The sequence below is a fragment of the Podarcis vaucheri genome (assembly GCF_965113315.1).
Source record: "Podarcis vaucheri genome assembly, chromosome: 8".
NCBI classification, from domain to species: domain Eukaryota; kingdom Metazoa; phylum Chordata; class Lepidosauria; order Squamata; family Lacertidae; genus Podarcis; species Podarcis vaucheri.
Window position 1 is genome coordinate 24646266 of NC_138766.1, and position 18040 is coordinate 24664305.

Sequence of the window (18040 nt, forward strand, 5' to 3'; positions counted from 1 at the left end):
CCGCTCTCTTATTTATGAGTAAAAATGGCCAGAGCGTTATAATTCATAGGATTTTTTAACATTCTCAGTCATTTCAGCCTTACCATTTGCAGACAAAAAAATTATTATTATTATTATTAATATTATTATTTTCTGCGCCTTAATTTACAGGAATGGCCAAGGCTAATTGTACTTGATTATTCATTTGTATGTGCTTAAACTTTGAATTGACTTTTAAGTTTGATTTTTTTAAAAAAAAAAATAGTAGACAAAATGATAAATACTGTAATCACTCAAATGCTTGATATTACCAGTTGTGCTTCAAAACATCATGGCTTTTACCTCTCACCTTTTAAAACTAAAAAGCAAAGCTAGGCTGAATTTCAACTCCATTACCACACCAGAATTTAAGAATTACCCTCCAATGCTTGCAGACACATGGTCTTCCACACAGCCACAAATTGGGAGAGTTGAAAGGGACCCTGGGGTCATCTAGTCCAACCCTCCAAAATATAGGGTTCACAGCAAGATTTCGCAGCAAGATTTGTACTACCAGAAACACACACATTCACCTCTCACCTTTAAAAACAAAGAGCAAGTCTGGGCTGGATTTCAACTCATCAGCCACAAATTGGGAAAGTTGAAAGGGACCTGGGGTCATCTAGTCCAACCCTAAAATACAGGGTTCATAGCAAGATTTGTACTACCAGAGAGACACACACATACTTATGTACACAGACACAACTGGGGAAGAGACCATAAGCCATGCGCCTATCATGTACTAAGGAAGAGGAAAATAAAAGTACCCAACCCTTTTAGCAGATCTTGAAGCTAGTTTGAGTGAGAGTTTACTTCCTTAGACTAAAGAGTGAAGGTTCCTACCTAGATAAATTATCTTTAAAGACTGAAGTGAACATTTTTCCTAAGATAGGGAGAGGATCTCTTATAAAGCATAGTTAAAACAGCCATAGATTTGTTTTGTTTTTTTTTTAGGGAATACACAAGTGTTGCCCCCTCCCCTCTTTGCAGTTTCCTTTAAAGGAAGCTTACTCGGGAGTAAATTTACCTGGCACAGAAGTAAGAAGGGGAAAAACAACTGAAAGAGGCAGAGTGAAACAAGGGGGAGGGGGGGCATTTTCTAACAAAAGAGGCCATGAAGTCTTATAGAGACTGATATCAGGAGCCTTACAATAACTCTTCTGTCCAACCAAATCGAAGTTAAAACTGGACTCAAATATTTTTTCTTAGAATGAACACCATACTTTTATAGGCATATGCTTAATGAAGTACATACACTGCATTTTAGCTTGAGAGAGCAGTTGGCTCAACTAGGCTTTTGCAGCAGAAACATTAGGTTATCAGCACCTTCCAAAATAAGACTGTAGACTCACAATCTCAAAAGTTGGGGCAAAGCAAGAGGTGGGGTAAACATTTGCACACTTCATTCTCAATTTTTGTCTTATTTAGGACTGCTAAGATCCAGCATGGCTTCCTTAGATTTAAATTTTGAAGCAAGCTTGCAGTTTAAACTATGCACACTTAAGAAAGGCAGTCTGCCAGAGACAGAAGGAACAGACAACACACATAACGGACAACATGTAAACATACATATTCTCATATATGTATTAACAGACAACACACATAACAGACAACATGTAAACATATATATTCTCATCCTTTAGTTGGTTATTGCAAGGAGTTGGGCCACTACCTTTGGCTTCATTAAGTGAAATTAGTAGGAAGGTCCCACATGGTTTTATGAGCCTCCTTGCCTCTTCAAACACACCACCAGGTAATCAAACTGGTAGGGCTCGCAACGCTTGGTTGACTGGGTACCCCTTTATAGATGCATGCGTTGCTGTTGTTGCTTTTTTGCTTTTTTTTTGGGGGGGGGTGTCTGGGATAGAGAAGGGGAAAAAGAGGGGTTGATTAGGATTGGTATGTCTAGGGGTTTGGTATGCTTAGTACAGGGACGTATAGTAAAGAGGAGAAGGGGCTTCTAGTTGCCTGGCAACTTCCTTAGTGGGTTTTAGAGAGCTCTAGCTATCCGGTTCCTTGCGTTCCATTTCCTATTTCCTTATTTCCTTATTTCCTGTAACCTGGGGTCTCTTTCCACTCTGCCGGTCCTGCCCAATTCCTCATGGGCTATCCCTCCTGGCAACCTCCTACCTATCGTCACATCTCAGGAAAAGGGGCCCTACTGGACGCCCGCGCCATGCAGTGCCAGATCGGGTGGTCCCTGGATAGAATTTCGAACTGAAAATCCCCCTTGCTTTTGGAAGCGGGCTCACGCACGGTTACGTGGCACCGACCAGTGCGGCTGGGATTGGGATAGAAAGCCAGACCCCTTCCTGCCCCCTCCGTAAGGGCGCTCGGGAAGTTCGGAAAGAGAGCTCCAACCCCTTGCTTTCAACTGGGATGCCCGTTGCGGGGAGTCGGCTGTCTTTCCAAGCCGGGTCTCTCCGTCTTACTTTCGGACTCCCAATTGGTGCGGCTGGCTGGAGATTTTAAGGAAAAGAGATAGAGCTCAGAACCCCCCTTTCGGGTTTAGCAGCGGTCCACGGTCTCTCTCACTAACCGGACCAAGAGAAAGGCAAGAAGGAGCGATAGAGAGGAGGGCAGAGAATTCAGTTGCCAGGAGACTTCCACCCCCTTCCCACCAGTGCACTGGATTTTCCTTTTTCCTTATACTCACGCGTCTTCTATGATGATCCCGGGATCGATGAATAAGCCGGCTGGATCCCTCTTTTGCTCCCCGGCTGAACTCCTAGGGCTTTCGATTACCGCCCAGAAGATGGCTGGGGGTCCAAAAGGATCTTCCCAGGCAAAATGGCCTGGAGCCGGCTGAAGATTTCGGGGCCCCCAGTCAGCAGCTCGGGAGAACCGCAAGCCCCACGTTGGGCGCCAACTGTTACGGCTAAAATCTGGGTGCGGGGTTACTCTGCCACCCAGCTCATCGGACTAAGTCCGTGGGTCCCTGCGGAAGAAAATGAGCTCAGCCGGACACAGGAGCAAACTGCAGAAGATCCAAGTTTATTGCGCAACAGGTTCAAGACGAGATTGAACAGTGAGAAAGGGGTGGCATGAACTTTTGAGATTTCCCTCCATGTCCCAGAATACAGTGCATGAAACGTCACGAATACATTATGGGAAGGTTGGGTTTCACAAGTTACATCATGAATATACTTTACACGTCATGAATACATTATGAAAAGGTGGGATTACATTAATTAGCATTTTCGGATGAGGGAGGGGGGATATGCGGAGCGGGAAATATACATAGATACACATTTATTGAGTACCGGTGGTGGCAAGACAATGGGCCAGGAATATACATCGTCTGTCACCTAGTATTGCCCGAAGGAAGGATTTGCAAAACTATCTGACAGGATTAAGAAGTTCCTGCGTACGTGACCTGCCGCTTTGGAGATTATGGAAGTAGGGACAGCATCATGGAGTCCAAGGGGAACTGAGTTGAATGGCACCGAGAACGAGCAGATCAGAACCACGGCTGATTTTATATCAATTTTTGAAGATTTCAGTGATTTCTAAGCCACTCTGTACTAGAGAGCAAAAGCAGAAACAGAGTGGATACATTGTAACAGGATTTTGACAGTATTACTTGAGAGATTATGGAGGACAGGGGAGGGGTGATGGAGTCCTAGAGAAATTGAGCAAATATATTGTAGTGAAGAAGACATTGCCCCCCCCCCGTTCCGTATCAGGCGGCTCACAACAGAATACGAAAAACATGATAAAACATCAAACATTAAAAACTTCCCTAAACAGGGCTGCCTTCAGATGTCTTCTAAAAGTCAGATAGTTGTTTATCTCCTTGACATATGAAGGGAGGGCGTTCCACAGGGTGGGTTTCCACTACCAAGAAGGCCCTCTGCCTGGTTCCCTGTAACCTCACTTCTCACAGGGAGGGAACCGCCAGAAGGATCTCAGAGTTGGACCTCTGTGTCCGGGCTGAATGAAAGTTGAGAGACAGAGAGGTCACTCTGTTAGCTTGCTGAGAGTTATTTATTTATATCTGACTATTACTGATGGTCCTTCATCCCAATGGATCCCAGGGTATGATCCAAAGTATAAATAGATATAATCACATTTTTAAAAACACCTCACACTAAGAACTAAAAAACCACAAAGCATGTGTCTGTTACATTTGTTTTGTTAATCGCTTGAGGCTTTGCTTTTTAAAAGAATTAAGAAGCAGCTAGGACATTGGGCTCCACCTAATGTTCACCTGGCTCGTGTTTCAGACCCAAAGTAGTTCTGCTGGGGAGAGGGCATAAATATTTCCTGGAAGAAGCCTTTAAGGCTGCAACCCTCTGCACGCTTGCCAGTGCATAAGGCCCATTGTACGCAGAACTTCCAACATGCTTAGGAACTCTTTTTCTAGAAAAATAGCATTGGCAGGGGGGTTCATACCCTATTACCTCCTTGATACGCCTGCCCTAAGTTAATGTTCATTTGATCATTGTGCACTGACTGTTTCAGAACCTTGAAATTTAATAAGGTTACCCTTCAACTCAGTTTTATGTTTTGCATCTTCAGTCCAGCGTCGGGGCAACGTTCACTCTGAAAGCAGTGTTTGTATTCAGACTAGCTTTTTGCAGCCAAGAATAGGGATGGCTCTAAGATGTGGGAGAGGAAAGAATTAACAGATGCCCTCCAACATTTCTCTAACGAAAATAGGGACAGCCCATTCCATAATGATAATTTTACTAGTTATGGTAAAATCTTATCGGGTTGCCCCAGTACTCTTGGCAGCTTCCAACATATATAAAAACATAATAAAACATTGAACATTTTTTAAAAAAACTTCCCCATACAAGTTCGGGGGGGCGGATAACTCCATACCCTCCAACATTTCTCCATGAAAATAGGGACATCCTAAGGAAAAGTCCCAGGAGAAGACAGGAGTTCCTGGCGTGCTCTGGTCCATGGGGTCACGAAGAGTCAGACACGACTAAACGACTAAACAACAACAACAACAAGGAAAAGTGGGACATTCTGGGATCAAATCAGAAACTGGGATGGCTTCTCTAAATCAGGAATGTCCCTGGAAAACAGGAACACTTGGAGGGTCTGAATAACATGTTGTTACCTGCTATGATGCTTTAGGATGCGGATGGAATATAGCTAATAAAAAATAGGGTAAGAGAGAGGCCTAGTTTTATTAGTAAAAGCTGAGCATTCAAGGGAAGAGTTGGGGGGAGGTCTCTGAAGTTCTGGACTTCCAGATATGGGATCTGTATTGCAAGCGCGCCAAACTCAATCAACATAAAACCGAGACTCCTGAGAATATCAAGCCAAGCGTGACTAAAATCCTTGTCTCCAAATCATCTCCAGCCCAGTTAAAAATTAGACATCCCCTAGAAACTGGAGAGGAAGAGTAAAGTCATGCCTCAGCAGGGTAGACTTTGTGCTCCTCCTGACTTTAAGGGGAGTCCTTCAGTTATATTTCACACAGAGACACATTGCATATCCCAGCATGTAGTTTGTTTGTTTGCTAAGCTTCTGTGGACTTTGGAAAGAGTTAATTAAAATATCTGCCTTCGGTGCTGGAGGGAGTTTAGCCTGAGTAATGCTTTGAGGCTGTGGTTCTCATGCTACCTTTGATACTCCCTTTGAACACTTTTGAAAGGGAGAATGGGAAACACCGTATGAGTCAAGCAATCAAATAATCTCCATGTCCAGTCATGATTTTTATTTACTTATTTGCCGAGGCTGCTAGTTCTGAGGACGGGATACTTTTAGTTTGTTCTTTGAAAAAATGAAAGGAGTCAAGGGCATTGGGGGGGGGGGAATAAGAAAAGCAAAAGTAAGGGAAAGATGATTGATTGATTGATTGATGAGAAAGAAAAGAGGGGAAATATCACCAGATTTGGAGAAACTCAGTGGTAGAGGACTTTGTTTGCATGCAGAAGGTCCCTGGTTCAATCCTAATATCGCCACATGAGACTGGGACAACCCCTGTTTGAAATCCTGGGAAGCAGCTACTGATTGGTGTAGACACTACTAAATGGAATGATGATCTGACTCAGGATAACATGTGTCTGGACTGTGACTTCACCATTCCAATAATGACTAAACAAGCCCCGTTTCTGAATGAACAAGTCGTTGTCCTTCCACTCTTGTTTTTATCATATTAGTGAGTTTAATCTTATAGACCAGATCCCAAATCCTGAAGAACCATTTCACAATGATGACTGGGTTGATCATTTTTCCCCATTTAAAGCTAATTAATAACTGGGCAGCTGGTAATAAGGGCATAACAATTCCCCTGTCAAATGGAGGCATTGCGTCTTTCATGTATCCTAACAGAATTATTAAATGATCTATGTGTAGCTCTTAACCAGGCATTGCTTTGTTTAGTATAAAGCTCCCCCACCCACATTTCTGAGACTGGATAACTAAGAGGCCCCAGAAAGTTATGATTTTACTTAACTTACTTACTTGGAGATACCCTTGGTGGGCTGAAAGATAGCAACTGGTCCAATTCTCCCAACAGCCAGCATGCCTGAGCATAGATTTTAACTCAGGCCTCCCCAGTACAAGTCCAAAAGTCTGTCTACTATACCAGATTGGGTATGTGAAACGTAAGACCTGCTTTTAAATGTTTTCATGTGGGTTGGCTATTCAGCAGCAACATTGCTCTCCTGTGCCAGGGAATTTCTAAGGCTGCCTACATTTATAGCTTCAAACACAGCTAGGGATTCCAGAGATGGTCTCTGGAGATCAGGCACCAAGATGGTGAGAGAATGATGCTCTATCAGGAGATGGGAAGCCAGGCAAAACTTTGATGGCTCTGTTTCATGTTGCTGGCCTGTTTCTTTCGGCGCGTGCTTGTCAGATCAAATGACACAGTTGTCCTGAGAGATCTACAGAGTCCGTTGACGTTTCACTTGCAAAACTGCAAAGCAAGTAAGGAAACACAAAGTGGGGAGGGGGCCACCCAATAATGATTCCTGGCAAAGTCATGAGGTCCTTGTACAGTGTTTCTCAATCCTCTGATAGCTAAGATGCCATTTTTCCTTTCTGAATTGTTGAGGCCTGGGGTCAGTTGTGCTTCTAGAGGGTCTGAGATTGAGAATTACTGACCCTCAGTGGAAAACACACATGAAGACCCTCCAAGTGTCTCTGTTTTCAGGGACAGTCCCAAATTTACGGAAGCTGTCCCGGTTTCTGATTTGATCCTGGACAGTCCCGCTTTTCCTTAGGACATCCCTATTTTCATCAGAGAAATGTTGGAATTATGTGACCCTCGGGCTAAGGAAAAAAGTAACTATAGAACCTTTAGAAGACATCTGAAGGAAGTTCTTGTTTAATGTTTAATGTTTTACTATGTTTTTATATATATTGGAAGTCACCCAGAATGGTTGGAGCAACCCTGTCAAATGGGCTGGTTATAAATAATAACATCATCATCATCATCATCATCATCATCATCATCATCATTATTATTGAATAAGACATCCCTATTTTCATCGGAGGTATGTTGGAGGGTATGCACATGTGTTTCTGCAAGAATCTCAAATGTGCTAATCACCTCATGCGTAGGAGGGTCATAATTGCCTATTTCCATTGGAGGCTGATTGGAAGAAGGCCAGTCCAGTCCAGTGACTCATGCAGAGCAACAAGCAACAACCTCCAGTGATGGCAGGTAACCCTGCTGTGCTTCTCCAATTAGTATTATCATTATCATTAATTATATTAGCTATTGCACACCTTTCAACACTGGGTGCTAGGACAGCTTATAACATTTTATCGTTCAGAATTAAAACAGTCGAAACAGATCACATTCAGAGGAACAGGATGGGTCCTGAAAAAACACATCTCAGGGGTCAACAGCCAGGTTAAAGAGATGCAACTTCTTTGTTGTTGTTTAATTGTTTAGTCATGTCCGACTCTTCATGGCCCCATGGACCAGAGCACGCCAGGCACTTCTGTCTTCCACTGCCTCCCGCAGTTTGGTCAATCTCATGCTGGTAGCTTCGAGAGCACTGTCCAACCATCTCGTCCTCTGTCGTCCCCTTCTCCTTGTGCCCTCCATCTTTCCCAACATCAGGGTCTTTTCCAGGGAGTCTTCTCTTCTCATGAGGTGGCCAAAGTATTGGAGCCTCAACTTCAGGATCTGTCCTTCCAGTGAGCACTCAGGGCTGATTTCCTTCAGAATGGATAGGTTTGATCTTCTTGCAGTCCATGGGACTCTCAAGAGTCTCCTCCAGCACTATAATTCAAAAGCATCAATTCTTCGGCGATCAGCCTTCTTTATGCAACTTCAGCATTCTGCTAAAGCTGTATAGTAAAGAAACCAGATGCCTCTCTTCGGGGAGGGAATTCCACAAGGAATCATTCAATCACATCTTAGCCACAGAGATGGCAGAGGATCAGGAGAAGGAGGCACGGCCAGAACAGTTAATCACTCAGAGACACAGCAGGCAGCCTCTTCTCTAGATGAGCACTTTGGGCTCTGGTTTCCAATTCCCCATAGATAGGCAAGGAAAGCACAGAAAGCATCTATACACATTGCCCTATTCAATGGGCAAGACCCACTGATTATCATTTTCAGCACTAGCTACTAGGTAAAGAGTTTTTTGTTGTTGTTGTTTGGGGCAGGACGCTGTGGACACAAAGATCTCACACAACCCAAAGCATGAGGGATTAGTCAGTGTCCAGTCTGCATTGCTTTATGCAAAAACAAAAGGGACAGGAGACAAGCCTCTTTCATTAGAAAACAAGAAAGAAATCCGGGGAACCTTGGGCAATGAATTAATTTTTTTAAAAAAAAAATCACTGGCAGGATGGAAAATAAATATGCCTATAATATTTAATGATAACTTGTTAGTTTCTGACCCTGCAGTTCTAATTTCAGTATAGCATTTTCTTCTTAATCCCCTGTTTGCCAATGGTAGTTCTGTTGGATTAGCCCAGGCACCAGACTGTGACTGTGTACATTCAAATTAGGCTGATTTACATCTCCCTTTGCTGGAGAAAGAAAAGCCAAGGAAGAAAGCACCGCTTCTGGTTATTAACAAGGTTGTCTCACTCTGGACCCCTTTTCTTCAGTTCCTCTCGACAAAGTTTAGAGGACAAGGGAAAGAAACTCCCTCTTACTTAAAGCCCAGCTGCCGGGGTTCTCAATCCATTATCTGCAACAGCATGAGCTTTCTGTTCAAAGTGCTTTGCTGCGAGTGAAAAGCATGGCTCCAAGGAAGCTACTCGCTGCACCTCCCACCGGCTTCAATAGTACCAGGATTTTGACCAAGATGCCTTCTGAAAATAGCTCCTCGTCCATCTTTCTCCTCCTGCTATGCCACAAAGGGAGGGAATGGAAGAGATTGTGGAACATGCCTGGGACTCCTCATACCTGATCTTCATATCTTAGTACAGTGGTACCTCTAGATGCGAATGGGATCCATTCCGGAGCCCCGTTTGCATCTAGAAGCAAACGTAACTAGCGACGGCACATCTGCGCACGCACACGTCGCTTTTTGCCACTTCTGCGCCTGCGCGTGATGTCATTTTGAGCGTCTGCGCATGCGCAATTGGCAAAACCCGGAAGTAACGCGCTCCGTTAATTCCAGGTTGCCGCGGAGTGCAACTTGAACACGCTCATCCCAAACAACTTTCAACCAGAGGTATGACTGTATAGGTTTTTTTAAAAAGGTAAAGGACCCCTGGATGATTAAGTCCAGTCAAAGGCAGCTATGGGGTTGCGGCGCTCATCTCGCTTTCAGGCCAAGGGAGCCGGCGTTGGTCCACAGACAGCTTTCCAGGTCATGTGGCCAGTGTGACTGAACTGCTTCTGGCACAAAAGAACACCGTGGTGGAAACCAGAGCGCACAGAAACACCATTTACCTTCCTGCCGCAACAGTACCTATTTATCTACTCGCACTGGCATGCTTTCAAACTGCTAGGTTGGCAGGAGCTGGGACAGAGCAATGGGAGCTCACCCCGTCGCAGGGATTCAAACCACCGAGCTTCTGATCAGCAAGCCCAAGAGGCTCAGTGGTTGTGTTTCTTTCCTATCGGCAGAGGAAACATTGGGCCTGATCCCAGCCAGATTTCAGCACTTTTACATGCCGTTGATTTTGGATTGTACGATCTGTGGGGCATAGAACCCTCTTTTTGATTCATGTAGCTAAATTAGCAGTCTTCTAACACCATTCCCATTCAGCTAATCCTCTCCCCCTCTCTTACAGCTGTCAACTTTCATTCCGTGTTGCTTTTCAACTCCCACTCACCCCAACATTCCCTGATCCTGGTCATCTCCTCCCCCTCGGACACAAACCCCAAGCATGGTTCATTGCAAACCTATGCTGTCCTGGAGTTATTTGAAGACCTCAGGCTGGCACAAGTTGGCATCGGGCCTTGTGGGTGGCTTGGATTCTCTAGACCAAGTCCAAAGCAGTCTTCCATTCCATCACTTTTAACAACTAGTCTGGTTCAGTGTTGCAAATCATTTCAAATATCTTTGTAAAAAGGCAACTCTATAAATAGAGCAATATAAATAAAGCAATTTTGTAATACTGCTGTAATACTGCTGCCTCCGTCCTTCTTAAATTTTGCACTGTTCTTATTGCTCTGATCAATACCTTGATAATTTAAACCCCAACTTGATCAATGTTCTGGCTTTCTTACCAGCTTCTTTCAATTTAAAAGTGTTTCCCGGCATTCTTTCATTAGCAGCGATAGCTGCCTTCATTTTACTGTTTCTGCTTAAACTGCAGTGAGCTGTGTCAGCTGATGATATTCCAGAAATTTCCATGCATTTGGTAGTCACATTCCTCCTTTCATTCCTGCTTACTTTCCAGGAGCCACCATGTTACATTATACTCCTACATCCCCCGTGCCTGAGCTATTTGAAATATATGAAATAAAAAATAAAATAGACAAATAATGAAATAATAAAAAAAAATATATGAAACGTGGGCTTAAAATGGCCTAGGTTATCATCAGCATTCTTTACCATATATGATCATTTTGCTAATTTGTCACTATAGTTTTGTGGGGGGTTTTTTGAAAAAAGTTTCTTAACAATTTCAACATAACAAATTATCCCAACAAATAATCTTCCTTGGTTTTCCCCTCCCCCCATTTTCCCACCCACCTCCCCCAAAACCCTCCCTCCTTCTCTATGACTTCCCTCAGCTCCTCTCTCTGATTTCTCATCCAATGTTAACTTCTGCATATTATAAAACTATATACACTCTTATATTATCTATCTTCTATGTTATCCCTCAATAAGTTTGTGTATGTTTACCTGCCAGGGAGTCCAATTCATTTTGGTGTTTTTTTAGATAATTTGTAAAAGGTTCCCATTCTTCTTTGAAGGCAATTTGTAACTATAGTTTTAACTAGAAAAATATTGTTACAAGGGTTGCATGCCACCTGCAATCTCTGCCAAGATGTGTACCAGAGTCCAGGGGGCAGGGGTGCCAACTTGAATAAAGAAATGGGGGGCAGGTAAGCTCCCCCCCACACATAACTGACCACATGACAAGGCACACACACAATACCCATCAACTTTGGGGGTGCAGCCCCCTCAAATATTTTATGGTAGGGGCTGAAGGATCCTTGGCTCCTAGGAGTTGACTCCTATGCCAGGGGGTTCCAGGCACTTACCCAACAGCGTGTTTCCATTGAGAATCAAGATGTGGTAGGCACTGTAGTGTCTTTAAGAAAGATGGTTTAATTGCACATATTTACACCCTTGTGCAAATTAATTGCAACAATGTTGTTTATTGTACAAAACTCACATATACATACATTAGTAACGGATATCATAGAATCATAGAGTTGGAAGAGACCACAAGGGCCATCGAGTCCAACCCCGTGCCAAGCAGGAAACACCATCAGAGGACTCCTGACATATGGTTGTCAAGCCTCTGCTTAAAGACCTCCAAAGTAGGAGACTCCACCACACTCCTTGGCAGCAAATTCCACTGTCGAACAGCTCTTACTGTCAGGAAGTTCTTCCTAATGTTTAGGTGGAATCTTCTTTCTTGTAGTTTGGGTCCATTGCTCCGTGTCCACTTCTCTGGAGCAGCAGGAAACAACCTTTCTCCCTCCTCTATATGACATCCTTTTATATATTTGAACATGGCTATCATATCACCCCTTAACCTCCTCTTCTCCAGGCTAAACATGCCCAGCTCCCTTAGCCGTTCCTCATAAGGCATCGTTTCCAGGCCTTTGACCATTTTGGTTGCCCTCCTCTGGACACGTTCCAGTTTGTCAGTGTCCTTCTTGAACTGTGGTGCCCAGAACTGGACACAGTACTCCAGGTGAGGTCTGACCAGAGCAGAATACAGTGGCACTATTACTTCCCTTGTTCTAGATGCTATACTCCTATTGATGCAGCCCAGAATTGCATTGGCTTTTTTAGCTGCCGCGTCACACTGTTGGCTCATGTCAAGTTTGTGGACAACCAAGACTCCTAGATCCTTTTCACATGTACTGCTCTCAAGCCAGGTGTCACAAATCTTGTATTTGTGCCTCTCATTTTTTTTGCCCAAGTGCAACACTTTACATTTCTCCCTGATAAAGTTCATCTTGTTTGTTTTTGCCCAGTTCTCTAATCTGTCAAGGTCGTTTTGAAGTGTGATCCTGTCCTCTGGGGTGTTAGCCACCCCTCCCAGTTTGGTGTCATCTGCAAATTTGATCAGGATGCCCTTGAGTCCATCATCCAAGTCGTTGATAAAGATGTTGAATAAGACCGGGCCCAAGACAGAACCCTGTGGCACCCCACTAGTCACTCTTCTCCAGGATGAAGAGGAACCATTGATGAGCACCCTTTGGGTTCGGTCAGTCAGCCAGTTACAAATCCACTGAGTGGTAGCAGAGTCAAGACCGCATTTTACCAGCTTCTTTACAAGAATATCATGGGGCACCTTGTCAAATGCCTTGCTGAAATCAAGGTAGGCTACATCCACTGCATTCCCTTCATCTACCAGGCTTGTAATTCTGTCAAAAAACGAGATCAGGTTAGTCTGACATGACTTATTTTCAAAAATCCATGCTGACTATTGGTGATCACAGCATTCCTTTCTAGGTGCTCACAGACTGTTTGCTTAATGATCTGCTCCAGAATCTTCCCTGGTATTGATGTCAGACTGACTGGGCGATAATTATTTGGGTCCTCTCTTTCCCCCTTTTTGAAAATAGGGACAACATTTGCCCTCCTCCAGTCTGCCGGGACTTCGCCTGTTCTCCAGGAATTCTCAAAGATGACTGCCAGCGGTTCTGAGATCACATCTGCCAGTTCTTTTAATACTCTTGGATGCAGTTCATCTGGCCCTGGAGACTTGAATACATCTAAACTAGCCAAGTATTCTTGTACTATCTCCTTAGTTATTCTGGGCTGTGTTTCCTCTGCTGAATCATTTGCTCCAAATTCTTCAGGTCGGGCATTGTTTTCTTTATCGGAGAAGACTGAGGCAAAGAAGGCATTGAGGAGTTCAGCCCTTTCTGTGTCCCCTGTTTGCATTTCACCATCTTCTCCTCTGAGTGACCCCACTGTTTCTTTGTTCTTCCTTTTGCTACAGACATACGCATAAAAGCCTTTTTTGTTGCTTTTAACCTCTCTAGCAAGCCTGAGTTCATTCTGTGCTTTAGCTTTTCTGACTTTGTGTCTACATGTGCTGGCTATTTGTTTGAATTCCTCTTTGGTGGTTTTCCATTTTTTGTACACATCCTTTTTTAATCTTAACTCAGTTAAAAGTTCTTTAGATAGCCACCCTGGCTTCTTTAGGCACCTTCCATGTTTCCGTCTCATTGGTATTGCCTGAAGTTGTGCTTTTACTATCTCCCTCTTAACAAACTCCCAGCCATCATGAACTCCCTTTCCTTTTAGTATTACTGTCCATGGGATCTCACCCAGCACTTCCCTAAGTTTTATGAAGTCGGCTTTCTTAAAGTCAAGAAATTGAGTCCTAGTATGCTTGGCTGCTCCTTTCCGCTGCATAGTAAACTTCAGAAGAGCATGATCACTCGTGCCTAATGATCCTTCCACTTCTACCCCACTAACCAGGTCATCAACATTGGTTAGGACCAGATCTAAAATGGCTGTTCCTCTTGTTGCTTCTCCCACTTTCTGGATATGACCTCCGCTATTTTTAAGCAGCATTTGAACACGGTTTGGCATGGAGTCTACTAGTTTTGAACACTCACTGTTGATGTTTGGATCCCTGTACCACACTTGAATCAGCACCAGAATGAGCTTGTCCATAGTTGTACAGTCTACAGCACGGAGGCGACTTTTGCATATAGCCCACAAATTCTCAATGGGATTTACATCCGGGGAATTCCCTGGCCAATCAATTACCTGTATTTGCTGCTCTGTCATGAATTTCTTCACCACTTTCGATGTGTGGCAGGGGGCTAGGTCCTGCTGCAATATCCCAGTACCGTCAGGATACCTCTTTTCCAGCTCCGGAATAACTCTCTTTCGTAGAACCTCAATATATTGTTCTTTCCTTCTATTGGCTGCAGGCTTCCGACACCATAATGATCAACTGCCTTTTCGTGTGTGTTTTGAGCACAGGATTACGAGTAAGATAGAAAACATGCTTTGTTTCAATTAATTTGCACAAGGGTGTACACCCGAGTTTAGATGAAGGGGGTGCAGATCTTACAGCAGCAACATCTCAAGAGCACTTTGTTCTTCATAGCAGCCCAGGATGCAGACAGGGCCAGTCCTAAGCACCATCCTTTCCTGCTCTAATGGCTGTTGCCCTTCACCTTCCACATTGTGTTTTCCCTTTTTTTCTCCTCCTCCTTCCTAGAACACCTAGCCAAATACACCACCACCCCTTCCATCTGCTTGCACCCTCTTCTTCAAAGTGTGGAGTGAAAGGGGTAAATTTTCCTGCATGGTATCTCCCTGTCTCCTTGACAACCCCAATTATGCACAAATCCCAACACTTTCTTTGATGTATAGATGCAAGGCAATTGTTTCACATTGGTTTAAATCCCACCAGTTTGCATAGAGTGTTTCCCAAACTTGGGTCTCCAGCAGTTTTCGGACTACAATTCCCATCATCCCTGACCTTGCTAGCTGGTCTTCCCAAGTTTGGGAAACACTGGGCCAAACCCAGGCATTTCCATGTTTGGCACAGGCCAGGGGAACTGCAGCAGCCTGTATCTTCAATATCCCCAATATTATCTAAATCCTACCATTTATTAATTCCTAACATTCACTAACAGGCTCTGCTACCCCAGCTATAGCAGTATGTTCTTCTGCTTGTGGATTTGATTTGATATCAATCAATCATTCAATCAATTACTTAAGCAAACAATTATTATGCACATTGACCTTGGAGAACCTATGCCAGACAAGGGTAGTCCGTACAAAACCAGATGATGCAAAATAAAGGGGTGTCACATTGTTTTGCCTTGACAAGTAATCTGTGATGTGAGGCACAGGGAACCAACCCTCACCCAGATTGTGGCAATTCCATTAAATTCCTTAAAAGTTAGGAACTGGTTTAGCACCAGTTTTCAACCACTGTGCCATGGTACCCTGAGGTGCTTTGAACGATGACCAGGAGTGCTATGGACAATGCTGGCCTCTGCCCCTCTTTCCTTCTCTCCCTCCTCTGATGCCCTCTCATGTCTCTGCCTCCCAAAGGCTTGAACAGCTGTTTGTTGCAGCAGCCTTGGCTACAAGCTCTGCAGGCAAATGGTGCCTCTGGGGCTGGCCAGCGGTCCTGGTTGCCAGGAGCTGATGCAGCCTTGGAGTAAACAAGCAAGTGAGCGAGGGAGCCCAGCCAGCCAGTCCTCCAGCCCTTGCTCCTGGGAATGGACAGACATGTCCCAGCCCCCTGTGAGGCAGTGTGAGGAGGCATCTCTCTTTGAGGCTTGGGGGGCAGCTTCTGAGACCAGGGGCGGCAGCAGCAGCTGCCCTGAGGACTCCCAAGGAGAGATGAGAGGAGAGGAGGCTGAGGGAACACTCAACAAGGGAGGCTGTTCGGAAAAGGGTGAGAGGCTGCCAGCTCTGCAAGCAAGGAGTGACATGACTGGGCTCCTGAACCTCACAGGAGTGCCACACAAAGAATGGAGTTGGTCAAGGGAGCCATGGACTCTAAAAGATTGAAAACCTCTGATTTAGTATTTGTGGGTCCAGCATCTGCTCTGAAGTAAAGGGGGGAAAGAAAGAATAATTGCATCATTGGGATTTGCATTTACAGCAATATAGCTTGTTTATTGCACACAGAAGGAAGGGGAAACCACAATTTTATGACAGAAGATAGTGATGCCTTGTTTAATCAAGTACAACTCATTTCCTGAAATATGCAAGGTTAATGCACAGGGATTTTATTGTAGAGAGCCTCAGTCTACTCTTTCTTGTTGAATAGTTTCCCTACTAACTTCAAAGATGCCTGCTCTGAATGAAACTTGAATGGAGCCATGTAGAGCAAATTACTCTGTCTTTGGTTAAATTAGTGATGACATTATTAAAACAGAAGGCAATATGACCTGATAGGGTAGCAGGGATCCTAATACAGCCAGGTAAAAACACTCAAATGGGGTTCAAACCTGGGCCAGTGTGTAGTGTGGCAGACCTGGAGAGAGGAAGTATGGCCTGAGGAGAGGGTTGCTGCAGTCCCATTTTTACACCATATAACAATGACGGCAATTTTATCAGGAAAGGAGAAACAGACATGGCTTTGTATTTGTAGCAAAGAGAGCTTGGTCCTTCTGGTTTTGTGAACCTTGTTCAGAAAACCAGGTCTGCTGCCTTTTTCAACAACAGAAGTTGAATGCACTTTGGAATGTGGGCCAAGCTGAGTTTCCACCCATGGTGTCCGCCTGCTATTTTTATTTACCCAGAATGCAATGCTCATAGATATATGAAATATAATGATTTCATGGAATCCATAAAATTAATAGATCTCTGGCAGAACTGGTGAAACTTTGGCCCTCCCTGTTGGCACTGGTCTGTCTCAAGAGACAATGGAGTGCACCTCCAGGGGTATTATTATTATTATTATTATTATTATTATTATTATTATTTGAATTTATATACCGCCCTATACCTGGAGGTCTCAATATATATCATCAAAATAAAAGCAACAACCCAATAACACCCAAACACTGTATTAGCAGCAGCAAAGTAAGCTCCCTGGGGCATAAGCCTGGTCAGTGTGTACCAGACAACAAGATCCCCCTCTCAGCCTCTCTGATGTGGTCCAAAGGAAAGCAGAACAATACCTTTGGCACCAGCTTGGCTGCAGAAGATGCCGGAAGGAGCCTTACAAGGAGTCATTCAACTGTCTTAGGGACTCCACTCCAGATTTGTGTATGGTTTACTCCTTAGTCATATTTTCTTCAGAAGATGTCCCACAAGGCAGCAGAGATTGAGAATTAGAGTTTTCCTTCTCCTGGATGGGCTCCCTTCCCAGTCTGATGAGCCCCATCTGCCCCTCCAGATGTGCATCAATTGCATTTTCCATCCATCCCAGCAAGCATTGCCAGTGGGCAAGGATGACAGGAGCAGTATCACAGCAATACTTGGAGGGCCAAAGGTCCTCTCCCCCCAGATCTGTGAGCTGGGATATTGTGTTGGGGTAACTTATGATGGGTGGCCACCAGAGATGGGACATCAGCTTAGCTCCTAATCAAAAGTACCCCTTTCTGCTCAACACTGAAGCATCCCCAGGGACCAGGTGAAAGGTGGCGTCATGAATGGGACAGTTCCCAGTGAAGGTTTCCAGCCAGCTGAAGAAAGTAGACAGGAACAGGGAGAGTTAACATTCATGCAGGATGAACATTGGCTAGTGCTGACTCCCCCACCCCTTGGAATGCTCTCCAGGAGCTCAATTGGACACGAAAACACACAGAGATAGTACGTCAGAGCAGGAAGAGGTTGGAGCTAGTTTATTCTCCCCAAGTAGTCATCGAATGGGGGTGTTGCTAGATTGGAAGGAAAACAAGAGGCGCAAAGGACGACAGTTCAATATATTCTGTCAAAACTGAAAGGATTCTTCAGAAGGGTCATCTTGATTGATGATGTCGGAGGCTGTGCTAGAGCCGTCTGGAGCTGTC

At 44.3% G+C, this 18040-nt stretch overlaps 1 long non-coding RNA gene across 1 annotated transcript; it reads right to left on the reverse strand.

The window, feature by feature from the left end:
- Positions 1-238: 238 nt before the first annotated feature.
- Positions 239-790, reverse strand: LOC309539223. Its single transcript, XR_014222776.1, has 2 exons — positions 706-790; positions 239-551 (listed from the first exon to the last, which is right to left on the reverse strand). It is a non-coding gene; the product is annotated as an uncharacterized lncRNA (long non-coding RNA).
- Positions 791-18040: the final 17250 nt, after the last annotated feature.